We start from the raw sequence: 6753 nt of genomic DNA on the forward strand, positions 1-6753 counted from the left end.
CAAAGTCAGTAAAGTCAAGAGTTTCAAGAACTCCAGCATTTACCACCTTTTAATCCTATCAATGGAGATGTGTCCTAATCTTCCTATGCCACAAAAAAGAAGAGTTTTCATACATAATATACGTTTCATACCAGTGTTAGCATGTGAAGTCATGAAGACTATAAGGAACAGTATCACTTAAATGAATTTTAAACAAACCATCAATCAAAGTACCATTTCCAACATTATGATTTTAATTAATTAAAAGAACTACCATAAAGTTGAAAGAGTATCCACATGGTACAAGTTTAGAAACTGAAATTAAATTCCTAGAAAAACTAGATATAAAAGGTTCGTTCCAAATCCAAACATAATTAACTTAAAATAAGTCTAAAAGTTCCAACACTTCACACGTGAAGGCATCTTATTTTCTGAATAGATGCTGCATTCACTTCCCAATGGCTTCCTTTGATCCAAACCCTGTAGGTATTAGAAACATGGATTGTAAACCAGAATCAATCCACCAATCATTATGTGAAACACAAATCATATTAGATTCATAACACACAAGAGATAGAGGTTTCCTTTCTTATCAAGCCAGGCTTTTCTCTTAGGACAATCTTTCTTCATGTGTCCCGTCTTTTTACAGAAAACACTTGATATTGTCCTTATTACCTTTGCTCACAATTTCGTGCATCTTGCCTTTTCCCTTCCATTCTTATTCTTATTTGAGTGTACTTGACATTTCCTGTCCCAGATGTGCAGTTTCATTCACTTCCTGAAGCATTCCTCCTCCTCCTGAACACCATGGTCAAAAGCTCATTGATTGACCATTTATCCTTCTGTGTGTTATAAGATATCTTGAAAAGGATTATAATGAGACGAGAGAGATTCAGGACATAATGCACCAGGAAATCATCATTAATCACCATCTGAAGGGATTTCAACTGAGCAGCTATATCCCTTATTTCCATAATATGCTCACTACTCCTTTAATACCGTCCACTTCATGGATGTCAATCTACTCATTAGGATGCTTCCTAATGCCTTGTCTGATGTTTCAAACTGTGCTGAATTGCCTCCATAGATCCTTGACATTTTCACACTCCGGTATCGACCCACGAGATACTACTCGTAATGTGAGATTTGATGACATCATGCTTAAACGTTAGATCGCTCCCACCGTTCATACAAACAATCTCAGCTTGAGAGCTAGTATCTGTAGTTTTGGTTGGCTCTTCCTTACGAAGAGCATAGTCAAGATCTATGCACCCTAAATGAAGGAGGATAGCCTCTCTCCAGATTTGTAGTTATCACCATTTAAATTAGGAACCTTATCCTCAACCATCATCAAAGTTTGATCAACTGTAGGTAATTCAATAGACATGCTTACTAAATACTTAATGAGGCACAAACCATCAATAACAATTATAAGTTTACCAATGTAAAACAATAATAAATCATAAATGATCGACATATCATAAAAATCTCCCTGTGATAAAGACATTACATTATTATTCATTATCCTTTAATGATGAACACTAGAAATTATTAATATTTCATAATACCTGTGGGCTATTAAGAATAAGAATAATTTCTATTTCATCCCTAATTCATCAAAAATATAACATTCCCTGTGGGTAAATGTATATACTAATATGATTAACTACAAAACGATGTTATTAACCTTAATATGATCTAACTAATATTCTTAATGCATATATTATCATAATTTAGATGATGCGGCTACTCTAAATTAATCAAAAATATATACGATCATAAACATCAAATAATTTATAACATGATTTGTATATATAACACACAAATCAACGCAAGAATAATACATTATTTATGCATAAAAAAGTAATATATAACATAAAAACCCATCATACAAGCTGTCACCGACTTCCACCGCCACCGTGACTAAAGACGTGCCCCCACGCGCCGCCAGAAGGCAGCACACCTTTCACGCTCCTCACGTGCCTCCACGGTCCTGTCCACGCGCTTGCATGCGCCTACACGCTCACAAACACGCACCACACGCCGCCTGACGCAAACGCAAGATCTGCACGCGCCATGTCTTGACCAGGGTCGGTTTGACCCATTTTGACCGGGTCGATTGACCCGGTTTTGTCCCGTTGGACCGGTTTCGTTGACCGTTTCATTTTTCGTGTTTGACCCGTTGACCGTTCATTGACCGGTCTGACTGTTGACCGGGTCGGGTTTGACCAATGGGTTTGGGTTGGTTTGACCGGTCGTTTGACCCGGTTTGACTTTTGACTTTGATCGGGTCAGTTTGACCCGTTTATCCTATTGGGTCGGTTCTTCTTTGACCCGGTTTTTTTGTCAACTTTTACCCAATTTTTTTAGATTTTCAAACAGCCCGTTTCCGGCCATTTTTTCCGGCGTTTTCGATGGGAAACTTAAATGTGGACATATAACATATATCAGTGACATCCCAAATGACAATTTCGTCTCAAATCGATGCCATAATGGCTTCCAAAACACCCCACATAATTTCTATCCAAAACTTTAAACTAGCATAACTTTGCATCCAGAACTCCGTTTTTGACAAATAATATACCGTTGTGAAAGCTTTTCAACAAGGATTCCAATGACATCAAAATCGAAAAGATTCTATTTATAAAAAAGTTATGCTTGATTTACAGTACGGGTTTTAATGGAAAAATCCTAATTTATGCTATTATTTCAGATTTGCAACAAACAACTTCATGCTAGAGATTCAAATAAAGCTCTGATACCAAATGTAAACATATTCATATTCTAATATTCATTGATAATCAATCAATTACAATATAAATCTATTCCTGACTCTATGCTTCCATGCTTTGATGATCAACCATTAAAGTTATGGGAAAGGAACGGTATATATGCTTCACTTGAATTGAAAAGGAAGGATGATAAAATAGTAACCAAATCCTATCCTTATACAGTTATACTCCTGATGCAGAGGAGGAATTCAGTAAGCAAATACCGGAATGGCTGGAAAAGCAATTGATACGCGCCAGTAAAAGTCCACACTCTTCACCAGCATTCATGGTCATGAATAGAGCTGAGCAGTTAAGAGGTAAAGCGCGGTGGTTATCGATTATAGGCAGTTGAATGAGAAAACCATTGACGATGCTTATAAGATACCAAACAAATCGGCTTGTTTGAATAAAACTAGATTTGGAAAAATCTTTTCCAAATTTGATCTGAAGTCAGGATTCTGGCAGATCAGGATGGCGGAGTCAAGCATTCCTTTGACGGCTTTCACCTGTCTGAAAGGATTGTTTGAATGGATGGTTTTGCCTTTTGGACTTAAGCAAGCACCATCAATATTCCAGAGGAACCTGATTCTTTTCAAGTAGAAGCTTAAATGCCTCGTTTGCTGCCTTATCCCATCCTGGGGGAAGCTTAGCAAAGAAAGTATTCTTCATGACTTCCACCTTTCATAAAGAGTTTTTCCGCCTTTTCCCAATCACCTTGGGTTTCTTTGGCCACAAACTGTGCATATCCTAGAGGCAATCCGGGATATTTTCCCTGCAGACTAGCTGCGAACTAATCCAAAACATCTTGACCACCCATAGTCAATCTGAATCAGGTCTCAACTCCGTTGCAAAGTCTGACTCTTTATATGGTGTAGGATCTGGATCCGGCTGGGACTCGCCGTACCAGTAAGGAATTACCGCCTCAACTTTTTCCAACCACTTATTCACTTTAACTAATTTCTACTAAAGGCATTTTTGTAAATTTTTTTTTTTTTTTTTTTTTTTTTTTTTTTTTTTTTTTTTTTTAAGTACTAATAGAGTTGCAAAACATATCAATCAAATTACTGCTAACTTTTAGAGCAATAACTAAGGAAATGATAAGACTTTCAAAATCATAACTAATCATAATCAAATAAAAACCTCGATGCTACTCTCAACATGCATCTTTAGATCTAGAAAATATTTTAGTGTTATTTCCCAAATTATTGGTTAAAATGTTTAAAAAATGATGTGATTAAAATTCTGTGTTTATATAACATGATTGAAAAATTTATTATTATTATTTTGTTTGTTATTCATTATTATTATATCTAAAGCACAAAAAAAAAAAAAAAATAATAATAATTACTTTTCTGTGAAGTGGATGGCTGCAATCACTGCTTAGAACTTCAAGAGATTACCGTCGCCTGCACAAATTTGAGACAAGCTGCAAATGAGTACAAAGTGTAAAACATATTCATATTCCAATATTCATTGATAATACAATCAATTACAATATAAAATCTATTCCTGGAATATATGCGGAAGTAAATGACAAACCTCCGGCCATAGCAATTGTTGTTTGTTCTCCTTGCTCTTTTATAAATTACGAGATCTTCCACTGACTGCAATATTTTGGAGTGATGGTTTTGAAACTTAAAAAATTAACAAATTCATCATGGGACCTGTAAAGTTCTCTTTCTATATGCAGTTGTCTTTCATCAAAGACAACTGCTCAAGAGACACAACCGTATGACCACATCCACAGGGACCAAAATGTAATATATGAGAATTCCTATATTCATTGATAATACAATCAATTACAATATAAAATCTATTTCTGGATATATGCGGAAGATAAATGACAAAACCTCGGCCATAGCAATGTTGTTGTTCTCCTGCTCTTTTATAAATTACGAGATCTTCCTGATGCAATATTTGGAGTGATGGTTTGAAACTTAAAAAAAAAAAATTGCATAATGGGGACCTGTAAAGTTCTCTTTCTATATGCAGTTGTCTTTCCATCAAAGACAACTGCTCAGAGAACACAACCGTATGACCACATCAACAGGGACCAAATTAATTATATGAGAAGTGTAGGACCATATTGTAAAAAGTCTAACATTTCCCACTTGGTCCCAAACTTGTATATGCGGTATGTTCAATTAGAAGGAGGAAATTACATGAATCATAGCGGTAAGTCCCTTTTAAACAAGTATTACACTTTCTAGTTATACAATGCAATTGTACTCTTTCTAAATAAACGCTTAATGTGGAATATCACTTTCTGAACAAACTCAAATTTTTATTCTAGGTCCTCTAGAATGTTTGTTGTCTCCAACCAAAATGTATACAACTAAAAGAGAAAACAAACTAAATTACAAGTTCAGACTGAAAAGTATTACCTCCATGTGACAAGCGGGACATAGGCCCATTTGAACAACATGATCCTTGAACGTCGTTGGTGGCATGCCTTTCGTTAGAGGATCAGCATCATCTGCTCAGTTGTATGTGTTCAATGAGCACTTCTTTGGCTTTACGTGCTCCTTATTGCTAAGTACTTAATGTCGATGTGTTACATTCGACTTCACTCTATTATTCTTAGCAAAGAATACAGCAGCTGAATTGTCACAATATAACTTGATTTGGCCTAGAGAAACTCAACAACTCAAGCCCCGAAATGAAACTTCTCAACCAAATACCCTGTGTAGTTGCTCAAACAGGAAACAACTCATTCATGGAGAAGTGGCAACTAAAGATTGTTGGCACTTCTCCAAGATATAGACACCTCCGGCGAGCATAAAAACATATCCGGATGTTGATTTCGAGAATCAACGCATCCAGCGAAGTCTGAGTCTGAATATCGACGACTTCTAAAATGTCAGAACGTTTAAAGTAAGCATGAAACCTTTAGTTCCTTGAAGATACCTCATGACCTTCTTTGCAGCTCTCCAATGATCCAAACCTGGAGTACTTTGATATCTTCCTAACATGCCAACTGCAAAAGCGATGTCAGGTCTAGTACAGAATTGAGCATACATTAGGCTTCAACAGCTGAAGCATAAGGAATAGTTTTCATTTGTTCATTTTCAATCTCAAGTGTAGGACATTGGTTCAGATTGAACCTGTCACCCTTAACAATAGGTGCAACACTGGGTGAACAATCTCATCTAAATCTCTCAAGAATTTTATTAATATAGGCTTCTGAGATAGTCCAAAACATGTCGAGACTATCCCTATGAATCTTAATGCCAATGACATAAGATGGCCTCACCATATCCTCATACTAAAATGTTGAGAGAGAAATTGTTTCACCTCATGTAGCAAACCCAAACCATTGGTTGCAAGGAGAATATCATCACATATAACACAAGAAAGAGATTTTACTCCCACTGACCTTGTGGTATATACACTGATCCATGACATTCTCTACAAAACCAAATGAAGAGATAACAGTGTGAAACTTAAATACCATGTTCGGGAGACTTGTTTAAGTCCAAATGGACTTCTAAGCTTGCAAAACAAATGCTCACTATCACTTGAAATGAACCCATCAGGCTGTTTCATAAAACCTCTTACTCCAAATCTCATTGAAAAGCTGTTTTAAAATCCATTTGATGTAAATCTAAATTGAAATGGGCCAACTAATGCCATTATGATACGAAAGGAATTTTTTAGAAACTGGAGAAAATGTTTCTTTGAATCTATTCCTTCCTTTTGCGTGAACCCCTGACAACAAGTCTAGCCTTGTATCTCTCATGTTGCCTAATGAATCCTTTTGGTTTTAAATACCCATTACAAACCAATAGGTTTCTTCCAGTAGGCAAGTCAACAAGGTCCCAAACTGTATTATTGCCATAGAATTCTCTGTCAATCCTGGCATTATACCACAACTCAGATTTACTAGTTCATAGCTTGTAAAAACGTGTCTGGATCATCCCATACCTATGTCATAGTCAGACTTTGCATATACACTTCATAATCAGTAGGAATTGCTGATTCTTTGTTCAGTAGATAGCTTAAG

Source organism: Pistacia vera, unplaced genomic scaffold (assembly GCF_008641045.1).
Source record: "Pistacia vera cultivar Batoury unplaced genomic scaffold, PisVer_v2 Contig406, whole genome shotgun sequence".
Lineage (NCBI taxonomy): Eukaryota > Viridiplantae > Streptophyta > Magnoliopsida > Sapindales > Anacardiaceae > Pistacia > Pistacia vera.